Source organism: Aethalodelphis obliquidens, unplaced genomic scaffold, assembly GCF_003676395.1.
Source record: "Aethalodelphis obliquidens isolate GAN/ISIS:26980383/991018 unplaced genomic scaffold, ASM367639v1 scaffold2, whole genome shotgun sequence".
In the NCBI taxonomy this organism is placed as follows: Eukaryota; Metazoa; Chordata; class Mammalia; order Artiodactyla; family Delphinidae; genus Aethalodelphis; species Aethalodelphis obliquidens.
The window spans coordinates 92,382,907-92,401,073 of record NW_020837946.1 but is presented as its reverse complement, the minus strand read 5'-3'; the positions used below and the strand labels follow the sequence as shown (position 1 = coordinate 92,401,073).

The 18,167-nt window shown below is 43.9% G+C and overlaps 1 long non-coding RNA gene across 1 annotated transcript in view; it reads left to right on the top strand.

Annotated features, from left to right (window-relative positions):
- The window catches only part of LOC113633687 (uncharacterized), a 98,892-nt gene that overhangs the window by 59,406 nt on the left and 21,319 nt on the right, over positions 1 to 18,167 (top strand). Inside the window, exon 2 of the long non-coding RNA XR_003438301.1 lies at positions 6,170 to 6,266. This is a non-coding gene — a long non-coding RNA (uncharacterized LOC113633687). The remainder of the gene's footprint in view (positions 1 to 6,169; positions 6,267 to 18,167) is intronic.

The window sequence follows — 18,167 nt, the reverse complement described above, 5'->3', positions numbered from 1 at the left end:
GAAAGACCACCCTGGCTTGGCTGTTACCGCTCCTGTTCTCGCCTCACAAACTCCCAGGCCACTTGCTTGGCCTCATCCACTCTTGGCTACATAGGTCTATATCTAGTTGTACTGCCGGGCAAATGACTTTGAAGAGGGTGGTGTTGGGAGTGTCAGGGTTGGAAGCAGGACGAGTTTCTAATTTGGGCTGGAAAATAGGAGGAAGGGGGAATAGGATGCCTTGCTGTCTTAATCACCTTCTATTCAACTCCCCAGCAGTATTAATATCCCAAATCTGGCCGCGTCTAGCTATCCCCGTTGCTCCCTGCCGGTCCTGGTGGCCATCGCCTCTCACGTGGATCCCTGTGATGGCCTGTAACCTCTCTGCCACCTCCACCCTTGCCCTCTATTCCCCACACAGCAGGCTGAGCGTGGGGTCCGGACATGTGACAGTCCTGCTCAGAAACTGACAGTGCCTTTGAGTTATACCCAGGAGGAAATCCAGGGTCCTTCCCGTGGCCGACAGGCCCCCTGCAGCCTGGCCTCTCCTACGTCTCAGCTCTCCTCCCATAGCACTCTCCCCCACCTTTCTTCTGCTCACTGACTCTAGAACACACCAGCTTGTTTTCTTGCGGTTCCCTCTGCTTGGGGAGATGCTTTTCCATGAGTCCCATGGCTCCTTCCATCCCTCCTCCTCTCTTCTCACCCCCCCAATGTCACCTCGTTCCCAACCTCCCCATCCATTCATCCCTTTACTCTCTTTTGCTCCAAAGCCCAACCCGATGAGAGCAAGCCAAGGCTGCTTATTCAGAGTTTGCTCCAGCAAGGGAGTCCGCCACCATCCCTTGCGTGTGGCAGAGACTCAGAGGCAGGCAGAGGAGTAGCTAAGCTTTACGGTGGAAAAGGGGAGGCTTCAGGTGCGCCCTGATTGGAGGCTGTCGTCCTGGGGAGGCTGTAGGTGGGCTAACTAGAAGGGGCCTCCTCTGAGAATGGTTAGGGGTGCATATTTGCTACTCTGGTTGGTCCTAAGTTGGAAGCAAGGGCAAAAGTTAGGGAAGCTACCAGTTATTAATCAAGTCCTGGCCATTTGGAGCCAGCTGTTACCGGGGCTATTGTCTGGCTTCCTAAACTATCACTGGGGATAGTGTTCTGACGTCCTGCAAGTCTGATTATAACAGGCTGGCTTCCTGGGTTGGTTTCCTGGGCAGGTTGCTGCAGGTTGTGGGTGAGAATTCTATTCATATATATATTCTGTCATCCGTTTGTATATTCAGTCTCTCAGCACTCACCATCTGTCCAATGTGATGCATATTTGTTTTTCTAGTTATTGCCCGTCTCAGGAGAAAAAGAAAGCTTCGTGAAGGCAGGGATCTTGTTGCTACTGCGACTGCAGCTCCTCAAACTGTACCAGGCACAAGGTGGTTGCTCAATAAATATGTATTGAATGAGGGAATGACGGTACCTGTTCCTTCCTCTATGTAAGTTTCTAGAAATAGAACCTTCTGCTCTTTTTCTCTCTTTATGGGCCAGCAGTTTGGACAAGGCCAACCACCCACTGAGGAAACTTGGAGAAGAGGTCCATATGGAGAACCCTGGGATTTGGATTTAGGGGACCAAACTGATATGTTTGTAGGAGCGAGGCAGCTGAAAGAACGAACCAGCCTGGTGGGTGGGGTTGACAGAACATGGAGTCTCTGTAGAAAGATGGCCGTCTTGACTCGGCACTTACCAATTTTTTTTTTTTTTTGTGTGGTACGCGGGCCTCTCACTGTTGTGGCCTCTCCCGTTGCGGGGCACAGGCTCCGGATGCGCAGGCTCAGCGGTCATGGCTCACGGGCCCAGCCGCTCCACGGCACGTGGGAACCTCCCGGACCCGTGTCCCCTGCATCGGCAGGCAGACTCCCAACCACTGCGCCACCAGGGAAGCCCGGCCCTTTCCAATTTTTAACATGTCAGAATGTGGGCCTCCTGTTTACAGAACATATGAGTCATCGAAAGAATCTGACACCCTGGAGTTTTATGTAAAAAATACTTTCAATATTTAAATATTAGCCACTCTTTGGACTTCCCTGGGGGTCCAGTGGGTAAGACTCCACATTTCCACTTTGGAGGGCATGGGTTCAACCCCTGCTGGGGAAAGTTCTGAATGTGGTGTGGCACGGACAAAAAAATATATATTAGCCACTAATAAAATATGATGTATTGGGGTAGGGAGGAGAAAGGTGGGAAAAACAAAATGTTTTTGTGGGCTGCTTTCAGGCCTGAGGCAGCAGGCTTGGCCTCTTGTCGAGGTTGTCTCCTGAGGTCCTCTCTGGAAGTCTCTGGGTCTCCTCTCCCTGTTTTGTCTGACCTTCCCTATGATGGAGGCTGGAGGTTAAGGGGAAGGCAGTTGCTGTGAACCCCCAAGCTCCAGCCATTGGATACCACAAACTGGGTCTCAGCGTATCAGTCGCCTTCGAATGATTTTCTTCATTAGGAGTCCTCTGTAGACGTGAGGAGGGTGACTGCATGAGGCCGTTTTGGCTTTGAGCTGATTGTAAGTGTAGCCGCAGGAGCCATCTTTCTGATTAGAACTGAGGTTCTGAAGCCAGATGAGTTAATAATGCGGTGATGTGATGGGGAGAAGCAGGGACTCCGGTCTTGTTTATGTTCAGAGAAGTTTTAGGTGCTTTCACTAAAAAAAAAAAAAAAAAAAAAAAAGTGATTTCTCAAAACTTTAAATCATTGATTGGTACCTGGAGTAATTAAGCTCATTTTCCCAGAGTATAACCCTTTAGGAAATCCTTTTCCTAACTACCATTCATTACAGTTTGCAAAGGATTTAAAGGGAAGGATTCTGGGCAATGCTGATGATAAAACGGGAGTGGAAAGGGAACGCGGAAGTTATTGGTTGTTATTTTCACAGCTACCCCTTAAGAGCCCAACAAAAATTATACTCAAAGTGGATTTTTTTTCCCCTCCAATTCCACAAAAACGTCAAAATGCAAACCAGCTAGGTTGATGTTATTTAAGAAGCTATTATCCTTAGTGAAATCTAAGCACACCAGAAACGCTATCCAGCTTCTCCGGGAATGGGAGATAAATGGTATTTGGGTAAGGATAACATTTTGCCAAATTTTGTGGTGGTAGCAGACGCCACAGTTATTTGAAGTTGCTTAAAACTTTATTCTCCCTAGCTCTGATTGAGCTAATTAGAACCCACAGGGAATAATGTGGGTAATGGTGGGAACGGGGAAGTAGAAATATGCAATGCAATTAGCTCCTTTTTTTCTGTGTGATGCAACCTGGGACCTCGTGAGCTTGCAAAGACTTGGAACAATAGGATCCATTGATACTGAAGCTGCTAGCGAGTCCATAATTATGATATAATATCTTGCCAGCCTCTTACAGGCACGGAGGTAGAATGGAATATGAGTAAATAAAATCCAGCAATTTGCTCTATCCATAATTCTTTATATCAATAGCATATTTTCTTTGTTTTTTTGTGGTATGCGGGCCTCTCACTGTTGTGGTCTCTCCCGTTGTGGAGCAACAGGCTCTGGACACGCAGGCTCAGCGGCCATGGCTCACGGGCCCAGCCGCTCTGCGGCATGTGGGATCTTCCTGGACCGGGGCACAAACCCGTGTCCCCTGCATCGGCAGGCGGACTGTCAACCACTGCGCCACCAGGGAAACCTGTGTTCTTTTTTTTTTTCCCCAAAGAAGATAGAAACTTAGTTGATAGAAACTTAGTTGAACATTTTGTGTCCCATCGGAGGACTTCATCTCCATGGGAATAAATTTGGTTTGCAATCAGTTAAATGAGAGGTTTCCTTGGTGTTATTACAAGTTGAAGAAAGCTATTCCACAACACCCTCTTCCTACCATCAGCAGATGTCCTTGACTTTGCTTGCTACTGTAGTGTAAACTCATGCCAGGAGAAAACTTGAATTTAGTCATTTATACCTTAATTTGTTTGGACTGTACTCAGGCTGGGCCGACCTCGTGGTCAGGGACCTGTGAAGTCTCTTATAGTTGCATTTAAAGCTAGCACGATGCAATATAAAGATGAACAAGGTTTTTGCTAATAATTTAAATTTAGGTTTTTCTTTATTTAGAATGACATTAAATAGCAAATAAAAGAAAGCGTGACAGGTTAAGAGAGAGAGCACAGAACAAAGGAGAAAATTTTATATTTTAGTACCTTTAACATCACGTTTTTTCCTGCTTTTTGAACAAGGGGGGTTAATTTGCATTTTGCACTGTGCCGCATAAATTATGTAACTGGTGCTATACCCAGGCACAGATAAATGTAATTCAGAGATTCAGTCACTCATTCAGCAATTGTTTTCTGAACATGAACTTGGTACACCACAGTGCCAGGTATAGGAGATGTACAAACAAAACAAAACAAACAAACAGAAAACCCCAAACCAAAATGAAGAGCTGGTTTCTGCCACCTGGGCCTTAGTACCTGCTTTTGAGAGAAATACCTGCAGCCAGGGCTTGTAGGTAATTATGGAATCTTGAGGCCCAGATCTGGGGCCAGGAGTGAATTCTGAGATTCTCCTGGTGTTGGGAGGAGTCTGGAAAGAATTTGTAGAGGTGTTATTTCAGATTGTATCTGAGTGTTCAAACTTGTAAGATATTTTAGAACCACTCTTTTTTGTTAAGACAAGACCAAATAATTAGAACTAGCGACACAGAGATTGGAGGCTTTCTCATCTTCTACTCCAAGGTCATAAATTATGAGAGAGGCCCTGCAGTTATCTTTAATCAGATCTGAGAGAGTGACTGTATTCTGCTAGTGACTGTCTAAAAGCAGGACTGAAACCTAGGTCACCTGATTTCAAATTATTTTCCACTTCATTCCAATTATCTACTCTATTGTAATCCTTAATTTGACAGCTGTTCTTACTTTCCTGTTACTAATATTAAGAAATTAGGAAGTGATATAGCATTTTTCAGAAGAGTTGATTTTATTTTTTCTTCCTATCAAAACTTATGTAAGGGGTCTTCTAAACCAAAAATATTTCCGATGCACTTAAATTATAATTTGTTTTATAAAAACCAAATTCTCCCTAACCACTGTCACCCTGAGGGAGGAAGGTCCATGTTCTGGAGCCAGCCTTCTGGTGTGGAAGAGCACAGGCTTTGCAGTCAGGAGTGGGAGGAATCTGAGTCTGCCTTTGAAGAGCCATATGCCTTTGGAACCGTGATCAGCCTGCTTGAGCCTCCACTTCCTCATCTGGAGAATGGGCACAGTAATAACTGCTTGGTAGTGATGTTGGAGGGTTTAATGAAATGAGGTGGTAGAGTACCGTACAGACACTGGGTGCTTGGTGAATATTGCTTCCTTCTCTTGAAAGACAAAACATTTCCCCTTCTCCCCAGCTCTTTTAAGGCTTCTGCCTTGTGAAATTGCTCATTTTATATCAATGGCCTATTTTATCTGTGTTTGAACTTGAGAAATTTCTATGACTTTTAACTTTCTCTTAATATATTGGTAAAGAGAGAAAAATGTGACTCTTCAATTTCAATGTTTTCCTTCTGTGTTCCCTTTCTATCCCAATGGTGAAATCCCAGAATACTAAGAATTTTAGGGGAGGTATCAGAGTCATGGAGTTGAATAATTTTAAAATGATAAGGCACTTTGGGGATAATCATAATATATAGCTGTCATTTAAGAAGGCCTCTGGGCTAGGTTGTATTCTGTGCACTTCACAGGTATTAATTTGGTTAAATCTCACAAAGAGTCTCTGAGGAAGTGTGTTTTTGTTTCCATCTCACAGATAAGGAAACAGAAGCAACGAGTTAAGTAACTCATCCAAGGTCACTTGGGCTGGCCCAGGACCCGTACCCTAACCATTATGCTAAACTACCTTAATTATGAGGCATTCCAGACCCCTGATTTTACAGGTGGTTGAGATCTGCAAAGAATAACTGACTTGCCCAATGTCATCCAGCTGCCTAAATGCAGGGGCAGGCCTGGAACCCCGGGATACTGACCCACCCCCCCCGCCCCACCCCACCCAGTGCAAGGTTCTCTCCACTCCCCCCAGAATTACTGGCAGGACGGGCTCACAAGAGGCTCAAACTGGGAACCAGCAAAGCTAGATAATAATATTTCTATTCCTGTGCCTTTCATTAAGGAGGCATGATTTTTGTAATTCTTTCCTTTAACAGTAATTGCTCTGTTTTTGTCTTTCAGGAACCTGGGCAGGAGGAGATAAGCCAATATATCTGCCTGTTGAGCCTACAGTTAAAAATAATTATAGAGAACATGGTGGTGCTTCAGAAACTGTCAGGTGATGTGACATTTTTCAAATCATACTTTTTTACATTATTCAGTTCTAGTCTGGAGGAATTACCTTCGGGTAGAAAGAAGAAAAGAGTGGGAAAAGAAAAGTCAAACATTCACTTGTTTCTTTTGTGGAAAATACCTGACCATTATTATAAGAAGGTAGATGCAGATAAAATTGGATATACAGGTTACTTATTACTTACAAGTAACTTATTACAATAAGTCAAAATTACTTACTGAGTATACGTACCCTTTTCCAAAAAGAATTTGGTGTGTACAACAAGATTAGTAAGCCGTTTCTGTGATTCAGCTCTAAGATGAAGGGAAAACAAAGAGGCCAGCTGTAAGGATCAGCGCTGTCCCTGTGGTTGAACAAAACCTTGTGTTTTGGTGGATCAAGGCCGCCATTCTTGTTCTCCAGAAAGGAAGGAACATAGCAATGGTGTCTACAGGAGGCAAAGTTTGTTTGTTTGTTTATTTATCGGAGTATAGTTGCCTTATACTCTTGTGTTAGTTTCTGCTGTGCAGCAAAGCGAATCAGCCACACGTGTACATATATCCCCTCTTCCTTGGATTTGCTTCCCATTTAGGTCACCACAGAGCATTGAGTAGAGTTCCATGTGCTATACAGTAGGTTCTCATTGGTTATCTGTTTTATACATAGTAGTGTATATATGTCAATCCCAGTCTCCCAATTCATCCCACCCCCCTCTTCTCCTCTTGGTATCCATACATTTGTTCTCTACATCTGTGTCTCTATTTCTGTTTTGCAAATAAGTTCATCTGTACCGTTTTTCTAGATTCCACATATATGTGATATTATATGATATTTGTTTTTTTCTTTCTGACTTACTTCACTCTGTATGACAGTCTCTAAGTCCATCCATGTCTGTGCAAATGGCACAGTTTCGTTCCTTTTTATGGCTGAGTAATATTCCATTGTATATATGTGCCACATCTTCTTTATCCATTCATCTACTGATGGACACTTAGGTTGCTTACATGTCCTGGCTATTGTAAATAGAGCTGCAATGAACATTGTGGTACATGACTCTTTTTGAATTATGGTTTTCTCAGGGTATATGCTCAGTAGTGGGATTGCTGGATCATATGGTAATTCTATTTGTAGTTTTTTAAGGAACCTCCATACTGTTCTCCATAGTGGCTATACCAATTTACATTCCCACCAACAGTGTAGGAGTGTTCCCTTTTCTCCACACCCTCAAACAAAGTTTATTTTAATGAAATTCAAAGAGCAGTTTCTCCTGAAGAGTGTGGTATAGGACATATTAACCAGTAACAGAACAGCCACTGTATTAGTAGTCAGGGTTCTCCAGAGAAAGAGAACCAGTAGGAGATCTCTCTGTCTCTGTCTCTGTTTCTATCAAGAAATTTATTGTAAAGAATTGGCTCATGTAATTCTGGAGGCTGACAAATCCCAAGACCTGCAGTCAGCAAGCTGGAGGCCGAGGAGAGCCGGTGATATAGTTCCAGTCTGAGTCTGAAGGCCTGACAACCAGGAGAGCTGATGGTGTAAGTTCTAGTCTAAGCCCCAAATCAGGAGAAGACCTACGTCCCAGCTCAGTGTCAGGCAGAGAGGGAATTCTCCATTACTCAGTCTTTTTGTTCTATTCAGGCCTCCAGTCGATTGGGTGAGGCTCTCCCACACTGGGGAGGGTGGTCTGCCTTACTCAGTTTCCTGATGTAAATGTCAGCCTCATCTGGGGACACCCTCACAGACACACCCAGAAGAATGTTTCACCAAATATCTGGCCACCTTGTGGCCCAGCCAAGTTGACCCCTAAAATCAACCATCACAATCCTCCCCTTTTTCACACATAATCTTCTGCAGTTCTCTAATGCATGACACAGGTGAGAATCAGGATTTTGTACTAGCATAAATCTATATTACATCAAGAGTTCAAGTTTACAACTGACTTATAATAAACAGTCAATGAGGGAAAATGAGACTGTTTTGGTGAACACAAAAATAGGCAATCAGGGGTTATGGATGGCAGTTGCAACCTTACATCGGCCTCAGTTCCAAATGTCTGCATTGCGATTTGATTGCATAATATTGAGACAAATTCACAGATAATTAGCTATACTATATGACATTCATTTTTTTTGTAGCTTGCCTTGATATAATACATTTCCATTAAACTCATTTGGAAGCTGGAAAGAGGAACAGTAGGAAATATTTGTTTTAATGTTAAAGCGGTGATGACATTGGCCCATGTTTGACTTAGAAGAGTCAGAGAAGAGCACTAAGGACTGAGAACAAGCTGTAGAGACTCTACATTATTACTGGTTATGATGCAGCTCTTATGGTTGGGTCTGAATCTGAAGAGCTGAGCCTGGCCGGCCTGGTATTGCAGTGGCCTACATGTGGACTGCTGTCATCCTGTAGTTCCTCTTTTGTGATTTTATATCCACAGGTCTGGGTTTTTTTAGAGTGCAGTGTCAAACTACACACTTTCTGATGTATAACCTATTTACTGCTATTAGTAACTAATAGTTAAGTACTACCACTTCTGTGTGCTGGGTACATTTTTGAGTGGTGGTGCCTTCCCCCCGCCCCACACACACATTGGGTGGTTTAAACAACAGAAATTTGTCTTCTCACAGTTTTGGAGGCTAGAAGTCTGAGACCACGGTGTTCATTCTGAGGGCTGTGTGAGGGGACATGTTCCAGGCCTCCCTCTGTGGCTTGTAGATGGCCACTTTCTCCCTTTGTCTTCATGTTGTCTTTCTTCTGTATATGCCTGTGTTCGAATTTCCTCTTCTTATAAGGACACCAGTCATACTGGATTAGGGTCCCACCCCAATAATTCCATTTTAACTGATTACCTCTGTAAAGACCCTATCTCTAAACAAGGTCACATTCTGAGGTACTGGGGGTTAGGACTTCAACATATGAATTTTGGGGGGAAAAAATTCAACCCATACTATACCTGTATATAATTATATACCAAATAGATATAACTATACCTGTGTATATCTGTATATACCTGTATGTACAGGTATAGTTATATATGTGTGTGTGTATACTATTTTTGCAGCTGTTCGAAGTTTGTATATTTTCCGTACTGCAGAGTTTACACAAAATTGAAGAAGAATGTTAATATTCAAGTTTTATTATCCTGTGTTTAGAAGTTGTTGTGTTTTGCAGATATTGGTATTAACAGACCAAATATTCCCAACAATAAATATTCCCAATAACAATATTCCCAACGATAACAACAACAAAAAATATATATATACACACAGGTATAGTTACATGCATGTATATATGTATAGTATATACACAATATGTATATATATGTGTTAGTGCATGTGTGTGTACATATATATATATATATATATATATAAAGGCATACCTCAGAGATATTGTGGGTTTGGTTCCAGACCACCACAATAAAGCAAATATTGCAATAAAGTGAGTCACACCAATTTTTTGATTGTCCAGGGCATGTAAGTTATGTTCAACACTATACTGTAGTCTAAGTGTACAATAGCATTATATCTAAAAAAACTAGGTACACACCATAATTAAACAATACGTTATTGCTAAAAAATGCTAACCATCATCTGAGCCTTCAGTGAGTCATAATCTTTTTGCAATAGTAACATCAAAGATCACTGATCACAGATCATAACAGAAATCATAATCATGAAAACGTTTGAAATATTGCAAGAATTACCGAAACATGACACAGGGATGCAAAGTGAGGAAATGCTGTTAGAAAAGTGGTGCTGATAGACTTCCTTGAGGCAGGGTTGCCATAAATCTTCAATCTGTAAAAAATTCAGTACCTGTGAAGTCCCATAAATTGAGGTCTGCCTGTATACACATATATATGTGTAATACATATACGTACACACACACTCATTTAATCCTTACAGGTAGGTACTGTGATTATTACCCTTTTAAATATGAGGAAACTGAGGCACAAAGCTCAGTGCCCCACAACTACCAAGTTCAGGAGCTGAGATTTGAACTCAGCCCCTGGCCCCTGAGACTGTGTGCAGATCACACAACAGGGAGTTTTCCTGGCAGTACAAGGTAACATGTTGATGGACTGCAAAGGGTTAACATTAGGGATTTAGGCTCTTAAGTTTTTAAAAACTAGTTTACTGAATTGTGAAAAGATGTAGAAATGATACCTGAAAGGCAATTCTGCAGCCCTCCAGAAGCGGCATTTTGTTTGGAAAACCTCGTGTACTTGAGATGCTTATTTGAAGTCGGTGAAGATTTATCCCAACCAGTAAGTAAGCGTCCTGAGGCATCTGGGCTGGGCTTCTGCTTCCCTCCCCTGGTCTGCCAGTGGCCTGTGTGCTCAGGTTCAGATGGCTGTCTTGCACATGCACAACCCTAAGTACTCCTGACAGTCAGAGCCAGTATGCAGTTATGACTGACCCAAAGTGTGAACATCCCACATGGAGGGACATGGTGAGCGGGGTTATGGGATGAGATCACCAGCCCCAGGTGTGGGATCATGAACTGAGGCTCGCTCATGGGCTTCCCTCTCCACCTCTTCCATCAGAGGTGGGTGGCTTGTCCCTCAAAAGGCCATCAGGGTGGCATGGCAGAAAGAGCAAACCACTAAGGGATCTGACACTTTGGGCCATCATCTGCTTCCCCGTTGTCTCTCTGACCTAGGACAAACTATGTAACCTCTCTTTTCTTCGGTTTCCTCATGTGCAAAGTGATCCTTGTTGACTAAATCATCTTTCTGTTGATGGGTCTTTGTGGAGGGCCTTCCATGTGGTAGACACCATGGGGCACAGAAGTCTGAAACACAAGGGGTCTGGTGGTTAAGAGCTTGGTCTCTGACAGCTCTCATGAATTCAGATCTCAGCACAGCAGCTGATGAGCTGCTACCTTGGGAAGTTAGTCTGTCTCTCTCTCTCTGTGCCTCAGTTTCCTCATCTGTAAAATGGGAATCATAAAAGTAATGACCATTTACCAAGTCAGTGTGTGTAAAGATTTAGAGCTAAGATTGGCACATACACACTATGTGTTTATTAAATAATAAGTCCTCTCTGGCTTTTTCTTTCCCCCTGTTTTGTATGTTTATCTTTTTTTTTAAAGCCACCTCCGGCTGTCAAGAATTTACCCTGCTGCTGTGTGGTTGGATAAATGTATACCGATAAAATGAGACATAATTGCTAAATCAACACCATCATGCTCTAGGAGAGGGTATGAGTTGGGAGTCTGGAAGAGTCAGGGGGACTAAGAGATTCAGGGGAAAGAGGGAAAGAGGCACTGGGGCTCACTGTATGCCAGGCACTGTACTAAGGACTTCACATGCATTTCCTCTTAATCTTCAAAATAATCCTGGGCAGTAAATATTGTCTTCCCTGTTGTACAGCTGAGAAAACTGTGGCTTTGGACGGGTCAAGTCTTGTACTAAAATTTGTAAGTGACAAAGCCAGGATTCTTTGGGGGCTGGGAGTCCAGGAGGAGGCCAGGTGGGCCAGATGGAGATGCCCATGTGGTCAGAATAGTGACAGGACTGCAGTGGCCTGGACATGCTCTGGCATTTGAAAGGGTCCTGAGCCGGCTGTTCACGCCGCCCCTTTCAGAGGCCTCCTTGGACTCAGGGGGCCCTTGACAGGTGTCTTGCTGTGGTGCTCCTTTGGATTTTGCTCATTACTGCAGCAATGCTCCAGTGTCAATATTTTACAGTGTGATTGGATTATACTTTGTTCCCAAGGCTTTAAAAGAAGAGCATATTTTTAAAAGATGAATAAATAAATGGTTTAGCTCTCTGTGTTGTTAACCACACTTGCTGCTGTTAGAGTTTTCCTTGAAGAGCAGGAATGATGCTCTGTGTTCCTGGATTTCTGAAATCAATTATGTTTTTGTTAATTGGATTTTGTTCCCATTCTTTTGGCTTTCCCCTAACACAGAAAATAAAATCTGGGGGTTAGTCTCCTTCTGATGGATGGCACCCAAGGGCAATACAGGCATTTTTCACTAGTCTACTTTGTTTTTCTGGAATTCTCCGAGTGACTGTTAACACAGGTCTGAGGGACCCAGGGTCAACTTCTGTTTATGTGACAGATTCCTCATGTTGGTTTATTTCACCTCAAAATCAACCCCGTGGAAATGTTTCAGGATGTTGACCTTTAAACACTATGGATAAAATCCTGCTTCTTTCCCATGCTTAACAACAAAAACAACCACTGTGATTGATTATAACAATAGCTGCTATTCACTGAATGTTTAATACATTCCAAGGCACCCTGTTAAGGGCCTTTCATGCATAATCTCATTTACTTCTCTCAGTAACCCTGTGAGCTCTGTAGGGTTTTTATCCTATTTTACAGATGAGGAGACCAAGGCTTAGGGAAGGTAAAGAGTGTGCTTAGGGTCACTTGCCTAGCTAGATATCAGTGGCGAGTGAATTCCAACTCCTGCACTGAGTCAGATTCCTCAGTGTTCTTTAATGCAGTTAAATTCAGTTCTAGCAATGAATGGTCTTACCTTCTCCAACAATTCTTGGAACACACTATCGTGTGAAGTTTGAGGTTCACAAAGCAAAGCAGGCAGACCCATCTCAGCTCAGAAACTTTGGAACATTGATTCCCAGAACAAGCAAACCAGGATGCAATGACACACCACACAACCTGACCCGCTAAAGGGCCAGTGAGGCTTGAGGCCTTAAGTTTTACAGCTGGAGGAGTCTCCTGAAACTATGAATTCTGACACACACACACACACACACACACACACACACACACAGTGCCTTCCTGCTCAGTCACCTTTCCCAGGTGCCTTGTGCCTCCAAGCAGGGCGATGGTCCACAGGTCCTTGTTTGCCTGACTTTCCCCATTTTAGCGCCAAATGTCTATCATCCTGGGAAACCCCTCAATCTTGGGCAAAATGGGACTGGGGCTTATCCCCCCTCTAAGGGAGAGTTCAAGATCATCAGCCTGGCTTTTGACCTCTCACTGTCAAGCCCATCCGTCTACTGCTCTGCTATGTAGGGGGCTCTGTCAGTGCCCGGCCCGCTGGCTAGAAGCTGCCCTCCAACAGACTCTCTCCTTGGACTAAACTCCAGCCAGGTTTCCCTGAGTCCTCTTCATGAGGCCTCAACCTTGGCCTATAAAGACTTGAACAAACACTACCATGGTTCCTAACAGCTCAATGTCTCTTGCTTCTTTGTGTATCTCAGGCGTCAAGAAGGCTTGCACAACTGGCAGCCCAAAGTGGGTGTTGTCAATGACGTCTTAGAATAGGCAACTGTCCAGTCCTTGCATTACCTACCTTCCCTTAGAAAACAATGGCTATACTTTTGAATAACTCTCAGTCCACTGGAAGCTGTATAGTATAAATTATTCCTTGGATGGACAGGATAATGAAGTAGCGAAAGAGCACAGCCTTTGGAGTCCCATTGGCCTCGAATTCCTTGCTCTTAACTTTGAAAAAAATCATGGGCAGGTTTATATCACTTCTCTGGGCCTCCTTTCATCAACTGTAAAACAAGCATATCACGTTCTTCAGTGGGTGATTGTGATCGTGAGCATTACGTGTCATAACAGCCCCTGCCCCAGAGGAAGTACCAGTAAATGGAATCAGTGGAAAATATACACCAACCACACAAAACATAACCATGGATAGAAAGAGTTAAACAAGTGTGGGGTTAGAGGGGAAGAAATGAAAGGGATGAACTAGAAAATGGAACAAATGGGGTGCCTGGAGCTTTGGGTCAGGGGGTCTGGAAAGACTTCTTGGGTGGCAGAAGGAGAAGGAAAAATGTCTTTTACTTATCGATCTTCTATCTTGTGCACTAGATATTTTGTATGCTGCATTTCATTGACTTCTCAGAACAATGCTGTAAGACATATGTTTATCCCATAATTTACAGGTATTGACACTTTGCTGTGGTCACAGAGTTTTTAAGAGGCAAAGCTGAGATGGACCTGAGACTGTCTCACTCCAGATCCATGTTTTCCCCACATTGCCGACCTCCCTGCCTTATCCAGTTACAAGCGTGTGTGCGTGCATTGTATGGGTTCATCAAAGACCTTGAACTTTCTTGGCAGCTGCCAACAGTTGTTCTACCTTCTCTGATTAAAAATGCGTGAGGATGGGTTAAGACACTGGCTTCACCTGGAAAGCCCCTCTAACCTGCTTTGAATATATTGGCTTGTGTAAATACAGGATACCTTGGACTGTAAGGAATAGAAATCCCACTTAAAGTATTTTAAACGATGAGGAAATGTACTATTTCTTGTAACGGAGGACAAAAAGTAGGGCAGGCTCCAGGCACAGTACCTGAATCTTTGGAACTGTGGCTCTATCCCCTGCTTACCCTTATCCACGTATAGGCTCTGTCCTCAGAGTTTCAAGAGGGCTGCCATTAACAGCTGAGACAAGTGACTTCTTTGTGAATGAGAGAAAACTCATTCCCTCAATTATGGACTAAGTATTCCTTCTCTTCAGTCTGATTGGGTGGTTTAGATTGTGGACCCAACCCTGGCCCAATAGCAGTCAACAGTGGGAATACTCTGTACTGACTGCCTAAAGTCAGGGTACCTGAACCAATCACTGGCAAGAAGGATAGGATGACTGTGATTGGCTGATACTAATCAGGACTCATTTCTATAGTCACGATTGGTTCTTAGACTATCTGGGGAGAGAACTGAAATTCTTAATGTTACATCCAGCACAATGTGGACACCACCAATCAGGATGGATGCTCTCTATACACAGCAGTAAGTCTATCTGTTTTGGACTAGCTGATTATCAATCCTAGATACCTGACCACAATGTGGGTTTTCCTAAGAAGGAGGAAAGGAGAATGGATCCTGGGTAGGCAGCCCACAGTGACTGCTTGGTCTGTTATGTGTCTCCCTGAGTGTTAGGCTTAATGGACAGTGAAGGTAACCCCCCACCCCAGTTTTCTAATCTGACAGCTCAATATCGGTGGCCTCAGCGATGAGGCAATCTTACTTTTAACTCGCTCTGTTAAAATTAGTCTCATTTCAGATGTGAGCATAAATGTGACATGTGACCTGACCTAGCCAAGTCCAACTCCCTCCTGTGAGGGGACCGGATAGCAAGTCAACCCAAGCCGCATCTCTGTTTAGGGCCAGGGCAAAACATAACTCAGCTTACCACACAGACCGAGTGAGTAAACCTAGGCCTTGCCGAAAGGGATCTCCTACCCCCCAAGGAAAAGCTTTAAAAGTCCTGGGGCTTCACTGGCGGTCCAGGGGTTAAGACTCTGCGCTTCCAAGGCAGGGGGTGTGGGTTCAAACCCTGATCAGGGAACTAAGATCCCACATGCTGCACAGCGTGGCTAAAAAATTACAAAAAGAAAGAAACAACTTAAAAGTCCGTAACAAGGCTTTTCTTCCGTTTACTCAGTCCTTACAAATCCTGACTAATTGGGAGATAGGCAGCTTAAATCAGCTTATAGGTCTGATTACAGAAGATTTTAAGAGATGTGCAGTTATGTCACTTTCAAGTACGGGCAGTAACTCAATTTAGATTATAGAGAGATGTCTTATAAAGCCCCTAATACATATATATATAGATAGATAGATAAGGATGACTTGTAACGAGCTTATCAATTATTTGTATTTAATTCCTTGCTTTGAACGTGCTCCTGGTGGCTTAACACCTGTGTGTTCTGCCAATTACTTTAACATTTTCCCCCAGAAATCTCGTTTGCACTATTGATTTGGACTATCAAGGCAGAGTCTGAAATAATAAGGTTTTGGCCTATTCCTGATTTTACAAGGAAGATTGAAATCGTACATGTTCATCAGGTCGATTTTTTATTGGACACACAAAAGGGTGTTTGGTCTTTGGATGCTGGTTATTTGCAAAGTCAGCTGGAAAGAAGGTTTATTTTTTTTTGCTATTATTATTGGTTTTTTAAGGGAAAATGTGGAAACTTGATCCCTAGAAAATGTTAAATGGAAGTGCAGAGGGGCAGTTTGCCCACCCTCGATGTAAATAGTTGAATCAATCCAGAGAAATGAGCCATCCCTAGGCTGGCAGTGTGGCCAGGTTGAAGGAGCACTAGACCATGAGAAAACCTGTGTTCTGTTCCTTGCTTTGTACTAGCTGGCTGTGTGACCTTGGACAAGTCACTTAACTTCTCTGAGCCTCAGCTCATCAAGGTTTCACTAGGCCAGCAGTGGCAAACACTCCTGGCCCCAGGGGTAAGACAGAAAATACATCTGGATAAAGAGGACTGGGAAGAAAATAAAACAATGAAACAGAAAGCCAACAGAACACCAACTTTATTGTGAGGCTGGGGGGCAATCGGGGATGGTGGGGACTGAGGCAGAGCACAGCCCAATCTAAAGGGGATGGCCCACTAGTCAGCTTCAAGCTGAATGCAGACCTCATGTGACCAGATCTTCTCATTTCTTTTTAAAGAGAAGGTGAAAAATCCAGAGGTTTATATGAAATCATTTACTTTTCAAATATATGGCATGTAACAATAAACCTGTGTGAACCAACAACACTCTGAACAAAATGAAGTTTTCCCCTGGACTGAATTCAACTTGGGAGTGCTAATTTGCAGCCTCTAGACATGATGAACTCAGAAATCCGTTGCAGGTGTGGAATGCTGTGGCCCTGTGAGTTTCATGTGCGTAGCCCCTCAGGGTCATACCAATGTCGAGGTGGAAGAGGTCTTAGCGGGTTCCTGGTTTGCCACTCGTGCACCATCCCTGGAAGTTATTACCTAACCTTTGTTTAGCCCTTCCACAAGCCTGACTGTCCCGAAAGGGACAAACTCTGTTTGGAGTTCTTTCTTGTATTGAGGAGAAACCCTTCATTCACCTACTTCTTGGTTCTAATTCTGTCACCTGGAGTGATGCAGAACGCATCCTTGGTCTCCTGGGTCTTTAGACCTGGCTGAGCCTGCTTCTATCCCCCCACCCACATCAGACAGCTGCTTCCTGGGCAGTCAGGGCTTTGAAAGGTCTTCTTAGAGCACAAAACCCTGGATAAGTTAGAGACATTTCCCTGGAAGAGAATTCAGCTGGAACCCCTTTCACCATGACTTGTGCATGGTTGAGGCGAGTTTCCCTCCTTTGGGGGAGAGAGGAGGGGGCTGGGAGGTATAGAAAGCCACTGCTAGCCTATTGGGAGACCTGAGGGAGGCAGGGTGCAACCTGTGTCCTTCAAAGGGTCACCACTGGGGGCTCTTTGTTCTGTAGAATGGGTCGAAGTGGGAGTGTCGTTTTGTCCCAGAAGGGTAGTCCTGTGACCCCTTCTCACCTCACTGTAACCTTTGGGTGCTTTCTGCCCACACAGGGATAACCTGGAATCACTTTCTCCTACAGCTGCTTGCTAGGCTCTGTGATAGAGCAGCAGACGGCAGGGCGGGGTGGGCACGTGGCAGTGTGCTTTGGCCCCACTGGAGAGAGGTGGGCAAGTGACTACTGTTTGCGTCGACAGGCGTGCAGCTCAGGGGCCACTTGGGAGCCTGTGCCTGGATATGGGACAGAGCCTTGAAGAGACGTAGGACCCAGCTGCTGTTCAGAGCTATTCCGTGCGGGGTGAAATGCTTCCTTCAAAACGTGACTCTGCATTATAGTAGAGTCTCCGTGACGTATTGTGGGGACAGTCTTTCACATGCTCTGTGATTCGACCCATGAGTCTAGAACAGGGACATGAACTAGGTGTAATAAATAATATGCAATCTGGTGACTATTTAGCATCTGGTAATGATGATAAGTCAGGTTTGAAATGTTCCTTGAGGAGACTGTGAGATTCTGAGAAATGAAGCCAGGAAGACTGATTAGAGCCTATTGCTGTTCAGAAAATCTACTGCAAAAAATACAGGGAGGTATTGCTAGGCTAATAGGAGAGGCAAATACAGTCCACCTTGGTCTCTGAAAACCAAATGGGTGTAATCAGCAAATGTCA